This window comes from Pan troglodytes, chromosome 1 (assembly GCF_028858775.2).
Source record: "Pan troglodytes isolate AG18354 chromosome 1, NHGRI_mPanTro3-v2.0_pri, whole genome shotgun sequence".
In the NCBI taxonomy this organism is placed as follows: Eukaryota; Metazoa; Chordata; class Mammalia; order Primates; family Hominidae; genus Pan; species Pan troglodytes.
The window spans coordinates 141,606,206-141,633,475 of record NC_072398.2 but is presented as its reverse complement, the minus strand read 5'-3'; the positions used below and the strand labels follow the sequence as shown (position 1 = coordinate 141,633,475).

The window sequence follows — 27,270 nt, the reverse complement described above, 5'->3', positions numbered from 1 at the left end:
TCAGGCCCAGGCAGCTGAAAAATTCACAGCAGGAGCAGCTACCGAAGCGACTGCAGCCTCTTCCTCCTCTTCCTCCTCCTCCTCCTCCTCCGCCACTGCTACCGCCACCACCGTGGTAGCCGCCTCCGCGCCCTGCCTCCGCCCCGTCCCCTCCTCCTCCACCCGCGAACTTAGTCAGCGGTTCGCGCCGCCGCGCGCCCATTGGCCAGCGGAACGCGTCGCGTCACAATGGAGCCTGTCGGAGGCGGCGAACCGGACAGCGCCGGGGCTTCCCGCTGAGCCCGCAGCCTCCGGCAGCCGGGAAAGTGCGGGCGCGGGGCCGCAGCCTGCCCGCCCGGAGCGGCCCAGGAGCACGCCGCGGGGAGCGCGGGCGTCCGGGGCTGGAGTCGCGCAGGTAGGTCGGAGCGTGACACCCCGGTTCCAGGAGGGCGAGCCGCGCCGACCGAGGTGGTGGAGGAGGAGGACCGGATACGGGGACGCAGCAGGTGGGGCTGGCCGAGCAGGTGCGGTTACTTGTTCACGCCTCACCTGCGAGCCAGGCTGCGGGCCGGTAGCGCGGCTGCAGAGACGAGTGGCCGCTTCGCTGTGCTCCCTGCCTTGGGAGAGACGGAGTCCCACGCTGAGAGGACCTCCCCTGTGTGCTGGGGTCATTTGGAGCAAGAGGTGTGGGCGGTTGCGCCGAGACGGTCACCTCTCTTTCCCCCGGGAGTCTCGGCGTTGCACCTGAGCGTGAGTCCTCGGGGCGGGGCGGGAAAGGGGTTCCGCTTTCCCAGGCTGGCGTCTCGCTCCAGATGAGCGCAACTCCCCTGAGGGTGCCCCCATTTGGTCGCTCTGTTTTGCCCCCTGCGCTGGCGCTGTTGGGAACTATTTTATGCTCTTGGGAACTATTTTATGCTGTTGGATACGCGTTGGTTGCCTATAATTTGGTGGTGGTGTTGGGCGTTGATTTGTTTGAGAAAGAAAGGGCAAGCGTTACCAATTTAAAAAGAAGACTCAAGAGTTTCCCCTGAGCTTAGTTGAGCAGGTGGTGAGAGGTCAGAAGGGAGGAGGCTCAGTATTGGCTCATTAATCTGTGTGCTCAACTGACTTCCTAAAGTCCATAGATTGCCTTTAGTTAGATGACATTTGTGGAAAAGTTTTTTTTTTCTTTGTGGTCAAAAAGACACCCCTCTAAAAGAACAAAACCGACATGTGAACTTCCTTGAATAAATTCACTTCGCCTAAAGACTTCAAACAAACAAACAAAAAAGCACTCCACTGGTAAAAGATAACAGTATGAACATTTTTAATTGTAGATATATAGCCAAATTAAAACAGGCAATTTGTTCAGCGTATATTAAGAAGACATTACGTAGCATGATTTTTATTAAAAGACAACCTATTTGCAAATGATATAGTAGTCTTTGCAGAACACCCCAGAAATCTTAAAACAGATTTATCTTTATCAGATGGTTCTGTCCCCTAAACCTAGGTGTAGGAGTGAGGATGGAAAAGAAGTCAAACTGCAGTGTAATTTTTTAAACAATTCCAGTACCCTCTATGTGTACAGGCTACACCTCCTGAGAACCCCAAATGCTCTTTGTTTTGTTTCTTTGTTTGTTTTGTTTTGAGACGGAGTCTCACTCTGTCGCCCAGGCTGGAGTGCAGTAGTGCGATCTCGGCTCACTGCAACCTCCACCTCCTGGGTTCAAGTGATTCTCCTGCCTCAGCCTCCCGAGTAGTGGGGACTACAGGGGCCCGCCACCACGCCCAGCTAATTTTTATATTTTTAGTGGTGGCGGGGTTTCACCATGTTGGCCAGGCTGGTCTGAAACTCCTGACCTCAAGTGATCCACCCACCTCGGCCTCCCAAAGTGCTGGGATTACAGGTGTGACCCCAAATGCTCTCTGAATTGTGGGTGCCGAGGTGACTTTCTTTTTCTCCTGGCTTTCCTTGTCAGCAGCTCTACTCAGAGAATATAAAGTGACAGCCAACCCCCAAGGTAATTGGGCCTGTGTAATTTTAGAATATAAGCCCTAACATGTCTGATATTTCTGTAAGCTAAAAAGAGGTCTCTTGAATGGGAGTGATGTTGTCATTGAGTGCACCCTTGGGTCATGGCACTTTCCTTATACTTAGTATCCCCAACAACATTTTAAAATCTGCATGTCGGAATTAAGTTTACCATTCTTTGAAATGTGTTCTCTTTTTCCTCAATTGGTAAGGTGTTCCAACATGTTCAGCCTATTATGAATCTTTTCACATTTTGAATTTCGTTTGACTAGTTGAGATTTGCTTTTTTAAACCTCTTCTCTACCACTATCACCATTTCCCATTGGTATTTTAATTTTCAGAATCCTCAGAGTGAAAACACCAACAGTAAGTAAAATGAAAAGGGGCTTAATAAAACTTAAAGGATACTAAGCCCTCCAAGTTTTTTAGACTAATCCATATATTTTCCTGTAGTGGCCTGAAATTTGTTATTTTTTGTTGTTTTCTGAAGTTTAAGGGGAAAAATATTTTACAATTTAGAACATCCTTGCTTTAGCCAATGTTTTTCTTATAAACAAGGGTTTTTGCTTTTGTATTTTAGTTTTCAAATTCTTCTAATAGTACCTGAGTATTTTATGTTTTCTGGACTTTTTACTATTCATAGCCTGTTTAACCTAATCCCGGATTTTCATTTGGTGTCTCTAAAGTTGAATTCTCTAATTTTACTCTTATTTCTCCTTCCCAGCATCCTTCTGCCACACACTGATATTATTAGAAATGAATGCATTCTGATTCTGTCATGTTATTACACACTTGGTGGAATGATTTGCATTGCCTTGCATGGAGCAGGTTCTCCACTGCTATCCTGACTCCCAGAGCACTGGGTACATCAGCAAACAGTTCAGACCTGTGACCATTCAAGAGGAATTTGGGAGACCCAGTTATAGTGTAGAATTTATTTAACCGTTTGTAAAATACCTTCTAATTTGTGTCATATCTGTTTTCATATTGCTGCCTTTTATTGCTATTGCCTACTTTCATTTTATTCCCCATCTGTATTTTCTAAACTTCCTACATGCCTTTATTATGACTTAATTTCTCTGGTGTTTAAAATAATGCCTTTGGCAGACATAATAACCTATTTTTCTTTTTCTGATCATTAAGGTTGATCTTAAGTAAAATTAGGCCTAGCTCCAATCACTGATCTCTCTCCTAAGTTCATATCACTGTGGTTCATTTAGAAATTGAACAAAGGGTAACAAGAAACTCCCTGTTCTATGACTGCCTTTCCTTTAGGATTCGACTCAATTGCCACACAATTTACATTTACTCCTTCAGTGCTGCTGTGAACCTGAGTAAAGGAAATGAATAAAAATGAGTTGTCAGGGCTTCAACCTTGACCTTTCCTTTTTGCCTTTCTGACCTTTTTGCTGTTTTTGATATGGGTCATGTGATTCTGCTTGTTTCTTTCTAGACTGTATATATTTAAACTTCATCTCTTGCTTTTTTTAAATTTCAGAATCCCTTTAAATTCTTTCTTCTCATCTGTCATCCTGTGACCATTTCCAGGGCTCCGTTCTGCAATGCCTATTCTTCAGCTAACAAGCACAGCATATTTCACAGACGCTGCCAGCTGCACAGCTTCTATTTCTCTTCTGTATCCAGCTCCATGCAGGTGACTGAGATCTTCCTCTGCTCATCTCTCATGGAGACCACATTCTTTATTGTTGAGTAGCATATTCCTTTTGATTTCTTCTCAGGTAGCAGATTTAAGAGCATATTCAAACTTTCCTTATTTTCTTCTGTCAAATTCCTTTTCAGCATTTTGAAACTTTTCTCTTTTCAAAATCTCTTGCAAATTACAAGCAAGAGTTCTTCAAGGTTTTACCTAAGAGAACAAACTTCACAGACTGACAGGCCTGATTCTGAACTCTGTGCCATCACTTTGGATGAGTTGTGGATTAGTTAGAATTGGTTGCCAGCTACAGAGACTGCAAAGAACAATGGCTTAGTCAAAATGATGCTTGTTTCTCTTTCACATTAAACAAACTTGCAGAGAGGCATGCTATGGCTGGTATGATGGTTCTACAGTCTTCTGAGAACTAGGCTGATTCTACTTTTTGGATTATCTACCATATATAAGATGAGGCCCTCAGCTTCATGATCCCAAGATGGAGCTTCAGCCATCACCCCCAAGTTCCAAGTAGCAGAAAGGAGGAAAGAAGGAAAAACGAAGGAGGGGAAAGGCAAGAGCCCATGGTCTCTGAAGGAAAATTCCTGGATGCTGTCATATACTTCTTGTTATATGTCATTGCCTAGAACTTAGTAACATGACCTCAGGTAGCTGGAATAGAGACTGGGAAATACTATCCTTATTCCAGACAGTCTTATTCCTAGCTAAATAAAAAAAAGTGGGAGGCTCAAATCCTTAGAAAAAAGTGGGGAATTTTGGAGGTATCCAAACACCATAGCTATCCTAAATCTCTTTTTTCTTGACTAGTATTGTCTTTCTCACAGGAGTCTTAGGATTAAAATAAATGTTATACATTAACATATCTAATATAGTATCTGGCGTAAAACATGCTTTCAGTAAATCCTGTTTATATTCCTCCTTACTTCTTTTCCTTTAATTGTCTAGTTTCCCTGCTACAACATCACTGGCCCCCAAATCCTATTAATATTTTAAATACTTGGGCGTTTACCCCACTTGGTGTTACGAGACTGCTGTGTTGTACCTTGTCATGGGAGGAGATGAGGTTTTTGAGTGTCAGGGAGCAAGACATTATTACTCAATGTCAGCATTTATTCTTAGCCTAAAAACATGGCATGTGAAATCAAATAGATCTGGACACAAATCCTCCCTCAGTATGCAACTATAGTCTCTCTCTCTCTCTCTGTTTTTTTGCCTGTAAACTGGATAATAACTGACCGTTAGAATTGAAAGAAAAAAGTATATAAAGTGCTTAATACTGTCCTCAGTAAAGTGGTAGCTTTTCTTTTTTAATTTGGCCTAACTTGTGTGAGCCTTTTCAAAAATCAGTACTTATTCTATTTTTTAGAAAGTTATAAAATTATCTCTAAAATCAGTTTATCACCCAAGTGACAGCAAAATTTTTTCTATATATTTTGTTATAAAATAACAAAATATGGAATGGTTAATGATACAGAATGGTTAAGCCTTAACCTTCCTCAGCCTTGAATTATTTTTGGCTGACCCACTCTCAGAAGCTAAACATTACCACCATTTAATTTATTTCACAGTATTTTTTTTTTCAGTAGCTATTAAGCATATAGTTTGTGCCAGGCACTGTACTATGTTCTGGGGATGCAATGATGATGAGCAAAAATGCACATGGTCCCCACCCTCGTGGAGATCTGGGACCATACTGGGGAGGACAGGTGAATCACTCACTCACTGCAAACAGATGAGAAGTTGTCACTGTGAGGTTGTTATAAAGGAGACATGGGTCGGGCATGGTGGCTCACGCCTGTAATCCCAGCACTTTGGGAGGCTGAGGTGGGTGGATCACCTGAGGTCAGGAGTTCGAGACCATCCTGGCTAACACGGTGAAACCCCGTCTCTACAAAAAATACGAAAAAAAAAAAAAAATTAGCCGGGCATAGTGGTGGGTGCCTATAGTCCCAGCTACTCGGGAGGCTGAGGCAGGAGAATGGCGTGAACCCGGGAGGCTGAGCTTGCAGTGAGCCGAGATTGTGCCACTGCACTCCAGCCTGGTCGACAGAGCAAGACTCTGTCTCCAAAAATAAATAAATAAATAAATAATAAATAAATAAATAAAATAAGAGTATATAATAATATAACTTCTCAATGTGACACTCAGGAATAATCTAATTCTTTTACAGTTTATTTGGGCTATATTAGCAAACTTTAAATACAGATGCTGTCTTGATACAACAAGCAGATGCATCTGAGACAGGGCACTGTAAAGTAGGATATTTTTGTAGAGGGCCAGAGGGTTGATCTGCATCATCCTTAGCAAATGGAATTTGAAACCATATGGCTGAATGAAGAAAGACTGTTGGCAAAAAATCAGTAGCGCATAAAGCAGCAGTGGAAAATGACCACAGGATGGGAAGTATGAGCAGTGTGTTTCAGAGGGTTGGGTGTCTGGACTATGCATGGGATGGCCTTCTCAAAGCGGGTGGACAACCCCAACGGCCAGTCCCTCCGTACCTTTCCATTTTGCACGGACAGGAACCAGCATGGCAGGGGGTGCTATTGACAGGTGCATTGGGAGGTGCCGTTTCTCCTTGCCGTATCCTGCTGAGCTATTAGGGGAGTTTGTGGGGAAACAATGCCTCTCTAATCCCTGTAACAGCCTTGGAGGATGGCAGGGAGCACTCTACTTCCACGCATCTTCCACGTATTGTGGTATTTTCCATGTATTGTGGTATGGCATGACTGAGCCTTGGGGGTTGAGCCATCAGCCATTGCACTGAAGAATGTTTCTTGCTCTGAGTGGACAAATTTAAGATAAATTCTGTTCATCTAAAGATTTTAAGTTCATTTCTTTTAACAAAACTGAGTTTATTCCTGGCCCTATTTCAATGCTAAAATAAGCAGTCCTAAGCTAAGCAATGACTTGTCTTTCAGAAGCATTTCTGAATCATGTAGGGAAGTTTACATTTTTCCCTGAAGGTTTGATAATTTGAGTCTATGAAACAAAGTGATAATAGCTTCACAGGAAAAAAAAGCCTGATAAATTTTATTATGTGCACATGTATGCACAGGAGTCATATAAAATATTTTAAAAACTCAAAGAAATGGCCAGATGGTTAATGCTTATATACCATCTTGAGGTAACAGAAAGAACAGGGGCTGAGAGCATGGCCAAAAACAGGTAATGGTGGTAAATCAGGTTATGGTGGCAAGACAGGTTATGGGAAGGAGAGAAGAGGAGGCCTGGCTAGCAAAGGTGGTCTTGTTATCTAGATGATCCTCTCTGGTAGCAGCCCTCAGATAGAATAGATGGTAAATGTTTCTTTCAGACCTTTAAAGCTGTCAGATTCTCAGTTAATCTTTCCTAGATCCAGACAGACAAGGTGGGGCCTCAGAGAAAGCCTGGCTGCATCAGTGCAGATACTCTACAGACACAAATCTCCCGAACAAATGACAGCTTTACAGGCCTACTTCCGTTTTGCCCTCCGAACAGCCATCTCAAAATATGTCAAAGAAGTATATTTTGGGGTGCAATATTTTGGTTTCCTTCAATCATAATGCAGTTTCTCAGAGGCCTAGTGTTGTGCGTGGTGGTCAGGTTCGCAGGCAATCCCAAGAGAGTTTATGCTGGCCAGTGGTGCCCTAAGGTGCCAGAGTCTTTCACCCTCCCTTTTCCTGGAATGCCCTTGTAACTTGGACTTCCTGCTTCAGATTTGCCTGGGTATTTGCAGTTCCTCCCTCAGTGGCACACCAAGCTCCTTCCTACCTTAGGGGCTTCTCAGTTGCTGTTCTTTCTGCCTGGAATGCTCTTCCTTTATAAATTTCCATGACTACTTTCTTCTCAAGAGTCAGCTCAAATGTGTCCTCAGAAATACGTTCCCTGGCCACCTTAGGTAAAGTACCCATACCCCCTACCCATGTTCCCGTCATAGTCTTTCAAACCTTGGTTTATTGTTTGCTTGCTTGTTTATGCTCTATTCCCCTCACCCCCACCAGAATATAAGTTCTGTGAAAGCAAGAACTTTGTCTCCCTTGTTTAACTGCTCTTAAGCCTGGTGTGTAGTAAACGTGCCAAAACTGCTGCATGTGATAGTGGGTGAATAATATTACCTCATTGATATAGTTTGGCTGTGTCCCCACCCAAATCTCATCTTGAATTGTAGTTCACATAGTCCCCACGTGTCGTGGGAGGGACTGGGTGGAGATAATTGAATCATGGGGGCAGTTTCCCCCATCCTGTTCTTGTGATTGTGAGCTAGTTCTCACAAGATCTGATGGTGTTATAAGGGGCTTCCCTCTTCACTGGGCACTCATTCTGTCTCCTGGCACCCTGTGAAGAGATGCCTTCCATCATGATTGTAAGTCTCCTGAGGCCCACCCAAAGCCATGCAGAACTGCGAGTCATTTAAATCTCTTTCCTTTATAAATTACCCAGTCTTGAGTATGTCTTCGTTAGTGTGAGAATGGACTAATACACCAATTAGTCATAAAATGGGGATAATAATGTCCATGCCACCTACCTCACAGAACAAATGAGGGCCTGGAGTTAGTGGATTGAAGATACTTTCCTCAGAATTTGCTGTTCACCTTTAGATTCTGTATTTTTGCCAACAGCAATACTATTTACCCAGTTATGTATCCCAAGTTTCTTGGAACTCACTCTGGGCTTCTCCTTGCTTTATTCTCCCTACAGTCCTCTTAAAGGATTGGTAACCAATTTGTCTAGAGTCTATAGCCTTCAGGTCCTTCTATCACTGCCCTTCCTCTACAGCCCCTTTCCTGCTGTGAGTCTTCCAGAAACACTGCCAGTTATCTTCTAACTGATAATGATTTTGTAGTCTTGAGCATAGTCTATCTGCCAGCATCACCTACAAATTTATTGTCCACACTGCAGAAAGTAATCTTTCTAAAAGACAAATCTCATCCCATAATTGCCTGGGTTTAATAACCCTTTAATGGCTCCCTATGCCCCAGGATTAAGTCCAAACACCATGGTGTGGCATGTGAGAAAGTCTTCCTTTGTCTGGCTTCTGCAGCTCTTCAGCTTCATCTCTTGCCACTCTGTCATCTCTGTGTCCCCAGTGCATGTCCCATGGACACAGTGTGCAGTCACACCCCCATACACCAGCTGTCCTAAACTATTTGCAATACAGGGAGGAAGGTTCTAGATAGCCAGATGGCTTCATTCCGTAGCTTTGTTCCTTCCCTCTGTTTGGGATCCTCTTGACAAGCACAGAACCATCTTTCTAGGCTCCATTAAAGCATACCTTTTCTGAAAGACCCTTCCTGACACCTTCTGTCTGCCTCTCACCCCCACAGCTCCTCATTCCCTCTTCTGTGCTGCTTCTAAGCTATACCTATCATAGTACCTAGGCTAGAGAACAGCTTGGCCTCCTCCTGGATGCTTCTTCATGAAAAATAATATATTTTGTTCATTTCCTGGGATTCCTGGGCCAGACTTCGTACATGGCATACCGTGGGCATGCAGTGGATATCCAGGAGAGAATTAGGGAATACAATTAGCATAATTATTACCTAGTCTAGGGTTTCATTTCAATAACGTACTTTTGACTGGTATTTGCATAAAATTTTAAAGAATATCTCCTTGAAGGTTGGAAGTAACAAGGTACATTATACATGCTGTTGATAGGTATCAGTTGAATAGCTAAAGTACTTTGTCTGTGAGCTAGTGTTTATTGAACATTTACTGTTTTCAGAGTTCCAGATTTAGCAACTTGTAGGGGATGCTTGAAATGGCTTTTGTACTTCAATGAAATAATCCTGACTTTGGCTTTCTATTAGAAGTCAAAATTTTACGTGGTTAACACAGGCTCTTCTTGGCTTACAGGTAGTTTATAACAGTATCTCTGAATGTTTTTGAGTATCCTCTAAAAAGATTTTGAAAAACGACTTGTTCTCATATATTTTTAAAGTTAATGTCTGAAATTTTTCATCATAATTTTGAATAGTTGCAGACAGTCACATTTCTATTATAACTATTGGGTTTTAAAAATCACTCTTTTAAATTTACCCAATGGAAGTTACATTAAATACCAAAGTGATTTGATATCTCACATCGTCCGTTTAAGAAACGTATAAATAAGCTCTTTTAGAAAAGTCAGGAATTTTACGTAGATCTTTTTTCTCATGGAACTCATTTTATTCCTCTTCTGTAAAACTTAATCCCAGTGTAACACTGTTATGATTGAAAGTTTTTCATTATCATGTCTTTTGTGACATACACACACACACACGCAAACACACACACTCAGTATACTTGTTTTTAAAAAAGTGCTTGTGACAATAAGGCTCTAAATGTTGAAAAACATTTCTTTTGAATTGTTATTATGATTTTTCACTAGTACACGATTGACCAGAACAACACGTATAATCAAAGCAAGTGTTTCTTTTTAAATGGAAGTGCTTAAGACATCTTGCCATATAAATATATGGGAATGAAGTCAGTATAATTCCATTCTGTCTTCTAAACCCCTGAGTTATATGCCCAAAGATATCTAGTGATTTATCACAGAAACGATTTTTCAATGTTCTGTTGCTTGACATTTGATTAGGTCTTCCTCCAGTGTTGATCTAAGCAAAGAAATAGAAACTTTACTCTGACTCCCAAAAGGATTTTTCTCAGGCCTGAAAGTCTTTCACTTTGTCAGTATCTGTAATCCTATGGGTATTTCAAAATGGCCTTCTGCTTGGGGCCTGGAGATTTTTACACCCCAAGGCAATGCACCATAAGTGGACTCCTGAGAAATAAGATGTTTGCCTTTCTTTTTTGCTGCAGTAAAAGGGTGAATTTGAAAAGGGGAAAAAGAATATGGCTGGAAAGAGCCAGCAGAAGGGCAGTATGTATTTTGAAGGAGGTCCTCTTAGGCAGGGTTAATTGAGTTAGAAGGAGATTCCACCACATTGTCAATTACTCCCAATAAGACTCCCAAAACCCCATACCCCAGCTTGAAGATCACTGGTTTGGATGCTAAAGAAAATTTTTCAGTCAAATTAGCTATCAACTGTTAGGTCCCTAGTAGGCCAATTTAAAGATTCCCCCTTGGTGTACACAGGGATATCCGATAGGGAAAGAGCATGGTTAGAACATATCACTCTTTTGGACCCAGGCATGGTGGCTGGAGCCTGTAATCCCAGCTACTCAGGAGACTGAGGTGGAAGGATGCAGTGAGTTACGATAGCACTACTGCACTCCAGCGAAGGTGACAAGCAGCGAAGAGCAAGACCCTCTTTTATAAAAACAACAATAACAAAAAAGAACATCACCTTTATAAATATACCTAGTAGAAACTAATTTGATACCAAATTGATTTAATTACCATCATCCATTTTAAGAATGTACAAACTCACCTAGAATAGTAAGAAATTGTACACAATTCTTTGATACCCATTATTAGACTAGATACAAAAAGAACATTAGTTAAAGATAACCAGCCACTTGACTGACAGTCATCTGGGTGAGTGAGTGACTGGTTTCTAAGAACAAGTCTTAATCCCACTGGAAAAAAAAATGCTTAAGCATTTTATCAAGAAAGCTAATTTCTTGGAAGAGTTTGTGAATTCCAGCATGCAAGAAGGTTTGGTCCTAAGCTAGATTTGGGATTTTTTTTTTCTTTACAAATAAATGCAATTGAGAGGGAGAGGACAACAGTTTGGAGTTGGGCCTGGCCATCACCTTACTGAGTTCAGAGCCTTTCCTGGGGCCCTCTGGGTTTCTGGATGTTCTGTTCCTGTGTAAGAGGGTACTGTATAGCTGTCCGCTGCTCTCTTGCCTTCATATAGCAAAACAACTTGTAGCAAATCTCTGCAGAAACCCCCACCCAACACATCACTTACTATGATAGACATTTGCCCATCACTGCTAACATATTAAGTGTTTATATTCACATTTATTCTCCTGATGACCTGCAGTAGAGGGGACAAGCATTATCCCCATGATACAAACATGGAAACTGAGTTCCTCAGGGGATATGTGGCTTATGTAAGTGAGCCACAAAGTTACCAGCAGATATGGCACTCGAATCCTGATAAAGCAGCTTTTTCTATAATATATTGCCTGCCTCCTTTTCACAGGTGTATTATTTTAGAAAAATCTCTAAGGATTGGGAAACTTGCCTTAAAGTGATAGTATGAAGATTGAGATAGATAATTTCATAAAATACCTAGTAGAGTGCATGGCTCTTAGCAGGCCCTAGAGTTTTCATTCAATACATTTTTTTGAGCACTTAATATATGTCAGGCACTGTTTACAGGCACAGGGAATAAATCCAACAGAGAAAACAGAAAAAACCCTTTTTGCATGAAGCATATATGCTAGAGGAGGGGAAATAAGCAAATGCAAGGTGTAATGTCATGCAATAAAGTGCTATGAAGAACAGTAAAACAGAGTGAAGGACTAGAGAATGGTTCTTGTTGGGGATTAGGTAGTATACAATCAGGGACAGCATTTCTGGGGTGGGCAGTTTTGATACCGAGTATGATGCTCACCTGAGTCTGAGTCAAACTTTGAGTTTATTTGAGTAAGTTGATTCGAGTCATGGTATTCCAAGTTGTGTGAAAGAAACCTCAGAGGGTACTTTTAATTTTTTAACTTTTTTATATTATAGATATACTTGAAGGTCTTTCCCAGAATACACACATACTCATGTGTGTACAATTTCAACATGCCTTGAAATCATCCTTAGAATCCTCAAGCTTATACCCCTGTTCTATTTCAGTCATTCTTTTAACTGGTAAGATACTAAGATTGAGAAAGGCAAAGTAAAAATTTTCCACTGTGTCACAACTAATTAGTGACTGAATCAAGGACCTAAGATTATCACAAAGTCATTTATTGCTTTTTCTATTGAAATGTGTAAGTAACACCAGGTCTGGTAGGGGAGGCTTGAGGCTTGAGTTCAAGGCTGTGGCACTACGATCATGCTATAAATAGCCACTGCATTTCAGCCTGGGCAACATAGCAAGACCCTGTCGCTTAAAAACAAAATGTGCAAGTAGCTAGAGTGTTTCTCCTGATTATTTTGTGTATGCATTGCTATGGTCTGAGTGTCGGTGTTCCAGCAGAATTCAAGTGTTGAAACCTAATCCCAAGGTGACAGTGATGAGAGGTAGGACATTTGGAAGATGATTGGATTTTAAAAACAAAGCCCTCATGAATGGGATTGGTGTGTTTTTTGTTTTGTTTTGTTTTGTTTTAATTTTGAGACAGTGTTTTGCTCTGTTGCCCATGGTGGAGTGCAGTGGCATGATCTCGGCTCACTGTAACCTCTACCTCCTGGGTTCAAGCGATTCTCCTGCCTCAGCCTCCCTAGTAGCTGGGATTATAGGCACACACCACTACACCGGGCTAATTTTTGTATTTTTACTAGAGACAGGGTTTCACCATGTTGGCCAGCCTGGTCTCGAACTCCTGACCTTAAGTGATCCAGCCGCCTCAGCCTCCCAGAGTGCTGGGATTACAGGCATGAGCCACCATGCCTATCCAGGATTGGTGTTCTTATAAAGGAGGTTGGAGGGAGCTTGTTTTCCTCTCCCACCATGTGAGGATACAGCAATAGGGCACCATCTATAAGGAACTGGACCTCACCGGTCACCAAGTCTGCTGACATCTTGTGATCTCAGAATTCCTAACTTGTGGAACTGTGAGAAATAAATGTTTGTTGTTTATTAGCCACCCTAGTTCATGGTATTTTGTTATAGGAGCCTGAATGGATTAAGACATGCATCATTTTTATTTACACAGAGTAAAACCTCCCCAAGTATGTGGCTGGTAGGGCTCCTTGTCCTGTTTACTCTGAAAGAAACTTCACTCTGAAAGAGAATGGTTAGAACATACCACTCTTTTGGACCCACGCATGGTGGCTGGAGCCTGTAATCCCAGCTACTCAGGAGACCAGTATCACAAGATAAATAACATTTCAGGTATTCCAAATGTCCTAGAAAATTATGAGCAAGGAGAACTCTGGCTGGTGGCAGGAGAGAAAAAAAGCAAAATAAGAAACAGAGGTCTTGAAGTGGGAAGATTTCTCTTTCCTTACAGATGAAATTTTGGCATGGCAAAGAACAGTTAGGAACTGATAGTGCCTTTGAAGGTCTGAACCAGTAGACAGGAGAGAATGTTCCTCTTTCTTTCATAGAAGCAGTGACTCCCTTAGAGTGAAGTGACTGTCATCCCCCACCCCAACCCCAGTGATTTCCTTTGGGGACATTTTATACAGAGACTTGGAAGATAAACTTGTCACTTTTAGGGAAATACTCATTGTAGTAAGTTATCTTCCCAACCACACTTCCTTAACAGATGTGTCAACTTTTAGTACTACAAAGTAACTAAATATTTTAAGTAGCAGTCATCCACACTGCAGCATGAGTATGTCATTTCCAAAACTAGATGCTGTTTAAAGGTTTCAATTAGCATCTGCGAGGTTTTTTTTTTTTTTTTTTTTTTTTTTTTTAGACAGAGCCTCACTTTGTTGCCCAAGCTGGAATGCAGTGACATGATCTCAGCTCACTGCAACCTCCACCTACCGGGTTCAAGCGATTCCCCTACCTCAGCCTCCCAAGTAGCTGGGACTACAGGCACCCACCACCACACCCGGCTAATTTACGTATTTTTTAATAGAGATGGGGTTTCTCCATGTTGGCCAGACTGGTCTCAAACTCCTGACCTCAGGTGATCCACCCATCTTGGCCTCCCAAAGTGCTGGGATTACAGGTGTGAGCCACCGCACCCAGCCCCTTCAAGGTTTTTAATACATCTGGCTTTAAAATCTCAGAAGCCTAGCAAGACTACCTCCTAGAAACATTGATATTTATTGAAATTTTAGGGTATTTTCTATTGTTGCTCTCTTAAAGGCAAAGAAAACCTATTTTTCTAGTTAGAATTACCCCTTAATGCATTGACAACTCTGAAAGAAGAAATTCTAGCCTTTTCTTTCCTAATCAGTGAAAGGCCCTTTCCCCCATATTGCCCTCTCCGCCCCACATATTTGGGTATTTCTAGCCTACTTTTTCATCTGTATGCCCTGTTACTATGGTGACAGGCACCATAGAAATAGAGAACAAAGCAGATGTAATAAGCATCTCCTACATGGTTTACAATGCTAAAAAGAGATCTAGGATTTTCAGGCATTGCTTTTTCTTCACTGATGATAGAACTGGACCAGCCCAACATTGTGGGGGTATAGGGACTGGGGTTATGGGCTGATTTGGACCCTACAATTCCCATCGTCTTTTACTTTATCAGTCCTTATTCTACCCAGGAGTCATGAAGGTGAAGAAAGACTAACGGGAGTCTGCATGGAAAGTGTAATATAGAAATTAGGACCACAGAAACAGCACATTGCAAAGGACAGATACTTCTGCTGAAGCATATTCCATTGGAGGGAATCAAGCCAGCTGTAATGTTCACCAGTCATTGATCCTTTTGCTTGATTTTGCATTGTTCAACTTAACCTTTCAATAGAAAGATTTATCAGCTAGGTTTCTCCCACTTCAAGGTACTTAGCCTATGTTAGATTTTTTTTAATTAAATAAAAATAAATCTGGATTACTAATAACTTGCAATATTTGCTCCTGGCCATTGGGGCCATTGAACTTTTTAAAATAAGTAGTTGAACAGCTAATGCATGCTTATTTTGTGCTTGTTTTAGAATTATAATTAAATATTCAGCAGATATTGTGAAAGTTAGCTTTCCATAAGTTCCAGGAGAAATTTTCCATAAATTGTTTTTAACCTTCTACATGCGTGTATATTATTTTATTTATTACATCTTCATGTATCATTTCTGGATATCTTTAATCAATTACCTAAGATTAAATAAAGTGTTCCAACTACTCAATTCCATCACCTGGACAATTATTTTTAAGTTTATTATTTTTTAAGTGTTATGTTGCTTATATTTTTATGTTTAGGGACCTGTATAGTTTTAAAATAATACTATGTTTAGAATATAAGTTGTGATACATGAATCAAATATTTGGAGCTATAGAATGATCCATGTGTCCATTACATTGTAGTATGAGGGCCTGAAACTCCTTCTACCTCTAAATTCTTGTTTCTTTGCCTATGTGGCTCTTTTCTTTTTACTTGACGAGCAAAAGAAGTATACTTTGCCAATTTTGTTATCTGTTGTAATGGCCCTAACAGTGATGTGAAAATATGTCTGAATCAACCCCACACTTTGAGTTTTAAAAAACCCACACACTGTAACCTTCCCCAGTCATGTCAGCTTTTCCCCTTTGTGACATGAATGAAAGAACAAGAGCATTGGAGTGGGAGTTGGAACAGCCAGTGCTGACCGTGGCATAGCCTCTGCCAGGGGTGAGCTTGGAGATACATTTATATCTCTATACAAAGCATACAGCTTCCTCAGGAAGAGCCCAGGAGCCCCAAGGAAGGTTTTGAGAGATTATATCAGATTAGTTTTGGGAAGTAACACTGGCAACTGTGTGGAGGGTGTGCTGAAGATGAGAGAGATCATATTGCGAGACCAAGTAGGGCAGTGGGATGAAGTAGAGGAGACTAGTAGAAAAGTTAGTTTAGAAAAAAGTCATAGGATTAAATATTCTATTTCCTTTTATCAGAAGATCCTATGGTAATTACTTAAGTCAAACTGTGATTACTGACATTTTACTAGTTTTACTATAGCTTCTAACTTTTTCAGAGAAGGAGTGGATTAAGTTTTGAACCAAATGATTTGGGGTCAAATTGTCAAATTTCAGGTTACCAGTGAGTGTGCTTTATATTAGCACAACTTTTAAAATTATAGCTTCTAAACATTTATGTCTTCTGACTGGAAATGGGAAAAGATTTGGGGGAAGTACTATTTGTTCTATGGAAGAATAATGACACTTTGCACAGGAGAGGTTTGCTGAAACCAGGTAATCCCTCCAGGCAGCTTAGCTCATTGTCTTGCAGAAAGCTAAAAAATTATGGGCTCATTGGGTAAGGTTTCTTGGCCTAGAGAGAATAGAGGTTGTATTTGTGAGGAGCTTATTCTTTCATGGATTGCTGTTCTCTAAAACCTCCTGGGCGGAGAGAGTTCCCATCACTTTTGATGTTGTCATCACTGTGAACATAGAAAGTAGACCAGGTAGAGTTATTTCTATTTTTATCAATTAAAAAGCTGGCTTTCTGAGAGACTCCATAACTTGGCTAAAGTTAAGGCGGATGGTAGGCAGGATAAGAGTTCAGTCTCCTCCATCTTTTTGGTGACTTCTACTCTACCACATGCCTGAAGTAGCCACCTTCACACATTCTTCAGAACAGAAAGCATTGACTATACCAAGAATCAAATTTTCCTGATAATTTTAGTAACTGTTCTCTTGATATAATGTACAAATTATATTATTTAAATGACTAATTCACAGATTAAAATTTTTTAATGTAATATATGGCTTTTACCTTTAAAAGTTGTAAAATCCTGGGAGCACTTGAAACTTGAACACAAACCCAAGGCTACTCTCGTGTACCAAAAATATGGAACTAGACAGAGACCTCCTGGCCTTGAACATGTCTTGCTTTCATGACATGTTGGTTATTATTTATTTCTGCACCTACCTTTAGCTAAGGGACTAGAGAAGAGTGTCATCTGCTAGGGCAAGCTTTTGAGCTCTCTGGCTCAGTTCTCACAGTGGCTCGGTCTCCTATGAGTTTCAGAGTCTTCAAGGTGGTTCCTCTACCTGCCCCACAGCATCTGAAGCACTTACTGTGATTATAATAAAATAACTGAGGATTTGTTTAATCTTTGTCTCTGTCACCAGACTATAAATTCCATGAGGTAGAGATAGCACCTGTTTGAGGACATCATGGGTTTTGTTTATTTTGTTGCTTCTCCAGGGCCATTTACCACATAACAGCCACTAAATATTTACTGAATGACTGAGTGAATGAATGAATGAATGAATCCATGTTTAGCTTGTTGTTCATTCCATGGAGCTAAGCTACTTTTTATTTTTCTCAGAGATCTCTTTGAAGAATATTCATATTGATGCTCGTTTTACTATTATGAATTTACTATTTGTGCATGTTTAGATAAGTCACATAACTGTCTCAGTTGCCAATCTGTAGTGGAGAAAATCTCATGGGGTTGTTGAGAGTTTTAAATAATTTATATAAGCACTTATAAAAATACTTAACATAAAGTTATCATGAGTATTGGCATCCATTATGGTTATAATATACAAGCATATTCAACTACTTCAACCTCACATCAGCTACTTGTTAGGGCCTATGTGTCCTCACACTAGACTTGTTTTGTCTTATGTACTGGGGGGAACTATTAAGGCAAGCTCCACCTGATTTATCTTTTGTAAGTTGTCAGTTCAGTTAACTAGACTTAAATTTACTTTTTCCTGGTAATTTTTAAAGTAGGGTCAAATTACTTAATGATGAAAAATTAGACTTGCATAGTTGTTGATCTAATAAAAGCGCTATTGACAAAATAGAAAAAATTATAGCTGTCTCAGGACCAGATCACAAAAGACTCTAAATTTTCATTATAGCCTGAAACTTGTTCAATCTTCACATTTTCTGAAATTCAGCCTTATTCAGTAAATAGACAAGTAAAAGAAAACTATGGTCCTTCATGTTTTTAATGTATATTTTGAGACATGTAGACTATAACCTTGAAAAGTCTTTTATGCTAATTGGTCATCATGGGTAACAATACTCAAAGTATTCAAAGTAACATAAGTCTAAGGTATAAATTCATATTTCATTTGTTAGGAGTCTAAAACTTCTTTGATTCTTTTTCTGTTGTGCATGAAGGTAACAAACGCCAGTGAGTGGTAGTTTTCTTATTATAAAACAATCTATACAAGAAAAAATTTATTCTAATATTATCTAAGTTTTGAAAAACTGATTTTTTTTTTTTAAGTTGGAGTCTTGCTCTGTCACCCGGGCTGGAGTGCAGTGGCACAATCTCAGCTCACTGCAACCTCTGCCTCCCGGGTTCAAGTGAGTCTCCTGCCTCAGCCTCCTGAGTAGCTGGGAGTACAGGCACATGCCAGCACACCTGGCTAATTTTTTTTTTTAGTAGAGATGAGATTTTGCCACATTGGTCAGGCTGGTCTCAAACTCCTGACCTCAGATGATCCACCCACCTTGGCCTCACAAAGTGCTGGGATTACAGACATGAGCCACCATCCCTGGCCATTTTTTTTTTGAGTTGGGGTCTTGCTCTGTTGCCCAGGCTGGAGTCCAGTGGCACTGTCACGGCTCACTCCAGCCTCGATCTCCCAGGCTCAGGCTATCCTCCTGCCTCAGCTTCCTGAGTAGCTGGGACCACAGTTGCATGCCACCAAGCCTGGCTAATTTTTATTATTATTAATTATTTGTAGAGATGAAGTCTTGCTATGTTGCCCAGGCTGGTTTTGAACTCTTGGACTCAAGTGATTCTCCCTCCTTGGCCTCCCAAAGTGCTGAGATTACCGTCATAAGCCACTGCACCCAGATGATTTTTAAAATCTCTATAAATGTCTGTTTATGCAGAACAAGGTGTAAGAATACATAGTTATTTGGTGTGTGCAGTAGGGTTTCATGAGAAGGGAAGCTATTGTTCAGTAGTTTACACTTTTGATTCTTATTGTTTTCCTCTCTAGTAACATCCCAGTGATGTTACACATGGTAAAGTCGTAGTAAAAAAAAATTATTTCTAAACAAAATGTTTCTTTCCCTAATGAGATTCTGGTTTGGGTGCTTTATTGTCAGTGTGCTAGGAATTTTGGAGTGTTCTCTGTGTATTTCTATGATTTTGACCTAATAATCTCATTTGGATTTACCAGGCTCAGCAGCTGTTGTTTTTATCGACTATTGCTAAGTCGTATTAATGTCCAAAGTTGAAAAATCCTTTTCCTGTGTTGGCCTAGATTATTCAGAGTTTTACAAAATTTAAGCCTTTTCTCCAATGCCTGTAATTTTTATTTGCTTGTAAGAAACCTTATAATAATAATAATATCCCAGTGGGTACTTTAGATGGGCTAAGCCTATTTGCAGATCTCTCGCAGGATGGTAGTGAAGTTTGCAGGATGGTTTGTAGAACAGTGCTTTCTTGATAAATCCATCTATCCTCTTTTCTACTGGAGGAAGAAAAAACCTCAATTATATTGACTTTAAGTACTGTTTGGTGTAACATGATAGATCTTTGCAGTTTGATATTAATGATTTTCCTTTGGCAAAGCAGAATGCAAAATTGAGAAGTCAAAGACATTGAGAATGTCCTAGGAGAGCATAAACTCAAAATTATAACCATTTTATTGGATACAATTGGAAAGTTTTATTTGAAGAGGAAATCAGATGTTGAATTTTGCCTTTTAATTCAATTTTTAACATAATAGGAAGTTTTCTTACATAGTTGAAAACATATATTGCTTTCTTTGTAATTTCTAATTTGTTTAATTATAAGGCAGTGGTTTTTGAGGTCTAAAAAAGATACTAGGTATGCTGTTACATTCCTCCCAGGGTGAGTTTTCTTGATTCTTAATCCCATCTGATCTCTGCACTATCACATTCCCTTTTTTCCTGTTGGGAGTTTAAATTTATTCTCCTTATACATTTAGGATTCAAACCAATAGCTCTTCTTGTTGTCTAGTGATATGGTCAATGATTTCTGCATTTGCAGGTAAAGATGAGCATCAACAGTGTACTTTATCAGTTATAAAATCATCTTTACATAATAATCACATTTGATTCCGACAATTTAGAGAGGGAGAGAGGAAGAATGACTGCAATTAATTCCTATTCCTCAGAGAAGTTACACAATATACCCAAAATAGCATGTAAACAGAAGGGCAGGACAAGAACCAGGCCTTTTAGCTCTGTGTCCAGTCTTCTTTCCACCCTGTCATACTGTGTCTGCATGCCCTGTCCAAGGCATTTACCAAGACATTTCCCACATACAGAATTTGGTTAGTATGCTGAATAAAATTGTTGTGTCAAATTTTAATAAACTCTATAAAACCAATTGGATATCCTTTGGTTCTTTCCCTGTTAAACGTGAATTCTTGCACTATATGTATGGTGAGAGAGGTTTCCTGCTTTCAAGGCCAATGACAGTGAGTGTTCAACTTAAGAGTTAAGAACAAGAGGACAACAATAAGACAGATGTCCCAAGAAGGCATATGACTCACAAGTTCAGTGGAAACATCGTAGGAGGTGAGGCTTGCAGGATGTGATAAGATATGGAAAGTTGAAGAAGGGGGTGGAGGGGAAATGTTTGAGCAGAGGTGTATAGGAAAGAATGTATGCAGTACTGAAATCATTGCGGATGAAACGATACATCCAGGATTTGCTTCAAGACACCTGGCATGGGTGTGATATGAATTGATCATTGTTGGAGCTGGGTAAATGGTATATGGGGGACCCTTATAATATTATTCATACTTCTATATACATTAGAAAATTTCCATAGTAAGAATTTTTTTTAATAAAAATGGTATATTATGTGTTTTTTGAACAATAGGTTAGGCTAGCCTATCAGAATAGAGAGCATGTTCAAAGGCATAGTAGGAAAGGTTGGAAAAGCGGCCTGGTACCAAATTTGATGGTGGGGGAGGATTTGTGAATGTATGCTGTGGAGCCTTGGTGAGTGCTAGTAGGCACTGGTTCATTGGTTGCACTTGAGTTCTGCTTGACTGTGAGCCCAAAGTGGAGTTGCAGTCCAGTGTTGGCATCTTATCAAGAATGGCAGTAACTCCACTTTACCATCTGCTTCAGGAGTGTCAGATCTAATGTGCCATATTCAGTTCTGGAAGGCACATTTAAAGAGGACTTTTTGCGAACCAAGTTTCAATGGTGGGATATATCAAGCACGGAAGAGTAACTCACATCTTCTTAGCAATCTTCTTTCTGTCAGAACACTCCATCAGCTCATGGTTGTGTACCTGGAATAGATGTATTTTCCCTTCTTCCAAGTCTCTCTACTACTCCCTTTCAAATTCTTTGTCTTTTGAGAGCCAAAGAATAGGCAATAAAAAGCAAATTAAACACATTACTATGATTCCTTAGTGATATGAAGGTACATAATCACAATGGCATCTGACTCAACCTCCTGGCAACAGACTAACAGCTGACTGAGCTATACCCAGAAAGGAGCCCTCAGTGTAGCTTTCTGAAGCAAAGTTCCTCCTCCTCCTTGCTGAAGCTGTTTCTCTATAGCTAAGTAAAAAAGACAAGAGATGTATCAGAAATTTGGTTAATTGATAATATTAAGGAATTGTTAATTATTTGTATATGATTCAGTAATGATTGTAGAGCTGACACCCATAAGCTTGTGAAAACTGATTGTTGTGTTATAGGAATTTTGCAAGCTAGTTAAACATAGTCATTAAAAACTAAATTGTACAAACTTAAAATTAAAGTACTAAAAGTAAAATAAATACTCAAAACTCTCACTTCCTAATTATTTTGCTATAATTTGTTGTTATCTATGCTCTTAAGGTTATTTGTCTAAGGTATCTGCAGAGTAGAAGTGCTGTATAATGATGTGTGACACATCTCTTCTCAACTCCACATTCAGTGACATCATGTTGGTACTTTGAAATTGGCCATGGTGGGAATCATGGAAAATGGCAAAGAACCAGGGTCCTTTTTTTTTTTTCTCAGAAACCTGGTTGTTAAATATTTACCAGCATGCCACTGAATATTATTATGATATTGTGGTTATATCTTAAAGACTCTGTTTTAGAGATCCATACTGAAATAAGACAGAATATATCTAGAATCTGTTTCAAAATAATCCAATGAGTGTGGGTATTGTGGTGTTGAATCAGAGTGGTGGGCAGATGGGTTTCATTGCACCACTCTCTCAACCTTTGTGTATGTTTAAAATTTTCCATAATAAAATGTTAAAACAGCAATTATGGAATGTTACAATGAAAATAAATTGCCTGTACCTAGTAGACATAGATAGCAATCCAGTCTGGCACCTGTCTGTCTGTCCTTCAAACTTTGATGCCAACATTCCTTTGATAAAATCATATTCTCAAATTTTGGAGCACTTATTTTGTAAATGGTTCACATAGGTCGTTGATTTTAAAGATCTGTTTCTCATTAAATAAAATCAAGAAACCACCATGTGCAGTTTATCATGCCCATCAGGGCAAAGGAATCCACTAGAGCCTTCCCAAGGACAGCAAAAAGCTTTCTTCATAGTGGGCGGGGAGGGGAGGGGGTGCGGGGCATTCATTTGTTGGATTGCAATCCTGTTTGCAAAACCAGTTGTACGAATAGGGAAAAATGAATCAAGTAATTGCTCAGAAGGCTACTTGCGGCTACATGACAGCTGTGTACCCTTTAGATTTATTTTCAGTCTAGCTGATTTGAGTCATTGCCCAAAAAAGGAGTGCTGTCAAGTGAATTGTCTTTTATGCAGATGATGACAGCCTTTCTAAATATTGCCTGGCTGATATAAGTGATTTGTTTGGAATTATTGGCCTATGAATTAAATTAGTCCTAATCCAAATGATTTAAAAAGTTCTCGCTTAGATTATATATTGATTACATTTCACAAAGAGCGCAAAATAACTATATTTTTTTCTAGCATATATTTAGACATCAAATGGAAAAGCTATAGCATGAATTACTCAGAATACATCTTTTTTTTAAGTTTGAAGTTTTAATTTCATTCTTAATATCAATTTGGAGTATGGTAATAGTTTCTCCTTGGATTTGATTATGCAATAATGCATACAAACTAAATCCAGTTGACATGGAAAAATATTTATGTTGTGTAATGAATGCAAGTGGTCACTATGATTATCCCATCAAACAGAGTAGTGAGGAAATTATTAGGTTTTATAATGAGGACAGAGAAGGACAATCAGAACCTTGAGGGGGAAAGTAGTCTATTCTGTCTTATAATATTAAGTTAATGTGAGTTTCTGGTCTGTGTAGAAATACAGGCTTATTCTCTTAAGGTAATGACAAAAAAATTCAGAGCCTCAAGCAATGAAAACAACAGATGCAAACTCAGGTTTGTTTTGACCCCTCAGTTTTGTTTCACCCTGGGCTGAAACAGATACTGCAAATAGGAATTGAGATCAGGGAAGCCAGAAGTCAGAAGAGTGCGTGTAGGAGAAAAATCATTATAACTTCTCCTCATAAGACAGAGCTGGACAGAAAAATCACCTGGAGAAACTGGGAGCCTTTGTTGACACTTTGCTGCAGTTTTTCCCATGTTAATTCCTTTGTACCAATACCCTTCAGGGCTCTGCAGGGTACCACCACAACATACATTCTGAGAGTTTGTTTGAGGCATATAAATACAATAGAAGTCATAGTTTGAAATTAAGTTGGAGCATGAAGATTGGGGTGTGATTGCTAAGAAAAAAGGACATATTAAGTTCCTGAAGTGAGATAATCACAGACTTGTGATTATTCACTCAAAAACTATTTACTGAGCCCCTACTATCTGGGCTAGGTGATGGGATACCACAGTGAGCCCTACAAATAGAAGCCCTGTGCTACCAGAGCTTACTGCTTACTGTGCAGAGAAAAGTGATAAACAACATAAGTATATAGTACATTAAATGGAGACAGATAATGTAGGAAAAACAAAACCAGAGCAGTTCTTCAAAATTAAATTTCCAAAGGATAACATTTTCCAACTCTATCAAAGCTAGCAAAGAGAGGAGATTGGTATTTATAAAAATACAACACATACCACATCAGAAATTCCTTCATGTTTCTATTAACCCTGTTGATATGCTAAATATATTCACTATCTCTACAACCATTAGAGAACAAAGTAAAGATGAAGTAGCTTGGAAAGGGAGCAGCTCTTTTACACTGAAGTGAAATGAAAAATATGCCCTTATGTTTTATTAGTGAGTTGACAGTTCATGATCAGGAAGACAATGAGCACCTGCAATCGGGAGGCTGGAAGTTATTTTTGAAAAGAATGTCTTTGATTGCTTCCAATTCTGTTTATCTCCAGTTGGACAATCAAGTAGAAGTCATTTGAAGAGATGTTTTGTAGTTATGTGGATGCGGATTTGCATATGTGGGTGTTTTCGAACATATAAACTTTATATTTTAATGAATTCAGTCATCTTCATAAAAAACTAAATTGTCCCAACTTTAAATGGAAATATTCTGGAAGGAAGGTATTAAATAAGTTCTTTTATATGGGAGATTGACTGAGGCCGCATTGAGTTATTTATTTTAAATAACTTTTAAAATTTTACCAAGTGCAGGTCTTTAAGTCCAACATTGGCCCAAGTCTTCAGCAAAAACAGCTTAACAAACTCATTTATATTTTTTCCTCTCCCTAGGGCTCCAGTTTGTGTTTTCAGCTGCCTACTAGACCTCACTACCTGGATGGCCCACAGGTACTGCAAACTCAGTGTTTTAAATAACACACTCATTAGCCCCCTTCATCATTGACCCTGTGGCCAAAGCTAGGATAAGTCACTTGTCCTTGAGTCCTGACTCTCCTTAACATCTAATCTGCTACCAAGTCCTTCTGAGGGATACCTAAGGAGCCCTAGAGTCTATGCCCATAAGCTAGTTAGCAGAGCACTTGCTCGAAAGCACTTAAAAGTAATAGTATTTTTGCTTCTATCCCCTCTTCTCTTCACACTCAGGCACATCTTAGTTCAAGCCACCTTTCCTGTTTATCATCTGGACAATTGATCTATCCTGATCTCCTCCCTATGTGTATTTCTCCTTTTTAATGAGTTGTTCATGCTGCTACCAAAGTGGCAAATTCTAACTTTTTAAATTTAAGATTTGACGCTGACTGGATTAAGTCACTCCCTTTCACAAATACCTTTTTGGGTTCAATAGAATGGTACCTGTGTCTCATTAGGTCTGGACCTAAATGGCCTTTTCATCTCACCTTCTTCAGCTTTCCCGCTAGGTTCACTTGCGAGAACAGTACTCAGTCAAACCTTAGCTATGCCAAACCTTTAATAAAGCATAAAAGATTAATTATGTTAATTATTAGCCTTGCTTTGATATGAAAGGGCAAAATTCACCAGTTAGCTCCTTGGTCTTCCACTGAATATTGGAATATTAACTGCACTTTATAACAGAGCCTTTCACCAGCCCAACTTTACTGCTCTTCCCTTTTCCCAGCTCTCTCGTCAGCCAGAACCCACAGTTCTGCCTAAATTCCTTCATTCCTGGTCAGTCTCACTGATACTACCATGGTCTTCACTCTCACTGCTTCAGCATTGAATGACTGCAGTAGGTTCCTGCCTGGTTTCCTTACCTTCATTTCCCCCGGCCCCCGATCCTGCCTCATTGTATCTCTCATGCCTTACCAGGTTAGTTTTCCTAAAATATTGCTTGCATTCTATTTTAGAATCTATAATTGTTCTCTTTTGTAAGTCAATTCAAGCCATACTCTCATATTCTGGAATCTCCAACCGTAAATGTCCTCACTGCCTCATTTATTTGTGAAGTTGTCCCTCTCTGGCCGTGAAGATCCTCTGCAGCCTCACTGCTCTTCCTCAGGCAACACCCCTCTGCTCTTTCCCTCCCCACCACCCCGCTGGAGATTTTTTTCCTGCTCCAGCCCCTGCATATCCCTAACGGCTCAGAGATACCTTATCTATGTTGCCTTCTCCATTCCCTGAGCTATACCTGTTCATCTTACGAGAGGAAGCTTTGGATGGTTGGAAGAGCACCATGTTTGGTGTCAGTTATAGGATCAAGCTCTTGCTCACCAACCATGTGTCATCAGCAGCTTATTTTTTTTCTCTCTGAGCTTGTATCCTTATCCTAAAGTCAAGTGTATGATTTAAATGACTATGAAAAAAATGCTCCATAAACTTTTGAGCATTATATAGATGTTCAGAGTTGTTCCACTCCACTATTTAATCCTTCATTTTTTTCCTGTTCACTTTTTGTATAAATTTCTCATTTTCCTAACTTTATAAGTGTTTTAAGGATAGATAGAAAATGAAATATACTTTCTTATCTTATTCAGCCCATACCACAGCAAATGCTCAATGAATTCTCCCTGTCAAGAGAATTCAATGAATATAAATATAAAGGATCAGGCTCTGTGGTGAAAGTGCAGTATTTGATAAAGTGAGTGAGGGAGTAACAAGAAAAGAGGGTGCCCAAAGAAAACGGGACTGACTAGGGGTCTGGCCTGCCTCAATACTTTTGGTGCATCCACAGACAAGCTCTGAATGAGAACCACTAGCCAGGCTCTTCAACCTCTTAACACCATGGCAATAGAATTGACTCAGTTTCTTAAGTATGACACTGTTCTTAAAACATAGTAGGCTCTCAAGTGTTTCTAGAATTCACTAACCACATGATTTGAATATTATATATATTTATATACATGCATGTACCGTGCTAATAGATTTGTCTGTCACTGCTTATTTATCATAGTTTTTTTTCCTTTTACATTTCATTCTTATACAGAGCAGCAGTATGTCTGCTTTGTCTGCAGAGTAGCACTAATATTCAGATTTGCATTGTGTTTGTGCAGTGTCTAATAGGGGCTACCTGATCACTTGCTGAAGTCATAGGTAGTTCAGGAACTACCTTCTTATTTAGATTGCTAGGACATTTTCATAAGAATATTGTACTGTATATAATACTAAGCTTACTCAAATCCTGCTTAAAATTAAAAATAAGTAT

The 27,270-nt window shown here is 39.7% G+C and overlaps 1 protein-coding gene across 6 annotated transcripts in view; it reads left to right on the top strand.

The window, feature by feature from the left end:
* LOC129144050 (uncharacterized) overlaps positions 1-27,270 on the top strand; it is a 53,590-nt gene that overhangs the window by 400 nt on the left and 25,920 nt on the right. Inside the window, exon 1 of one of the 6 annotated variants that reach the window (XM_063799833.1) lies at positions 312-394. The exons of 2 other annotated variants lie outside the window; for them this stretch is intronic. The gene's annotated coding sequence lies outside the window, so the exon portion shown is untranslated. Of the gene's footprint in view, positions 1-311; positions 395-24,964; positions 24,999-25,903; positions 25,938-27,270 lie in introns of those variants that run through there. 3 more of the 6 variants (XM_063799823.1, XM_063799828.1, XM_055078648.2) reach the window with 3 other exon arrangements.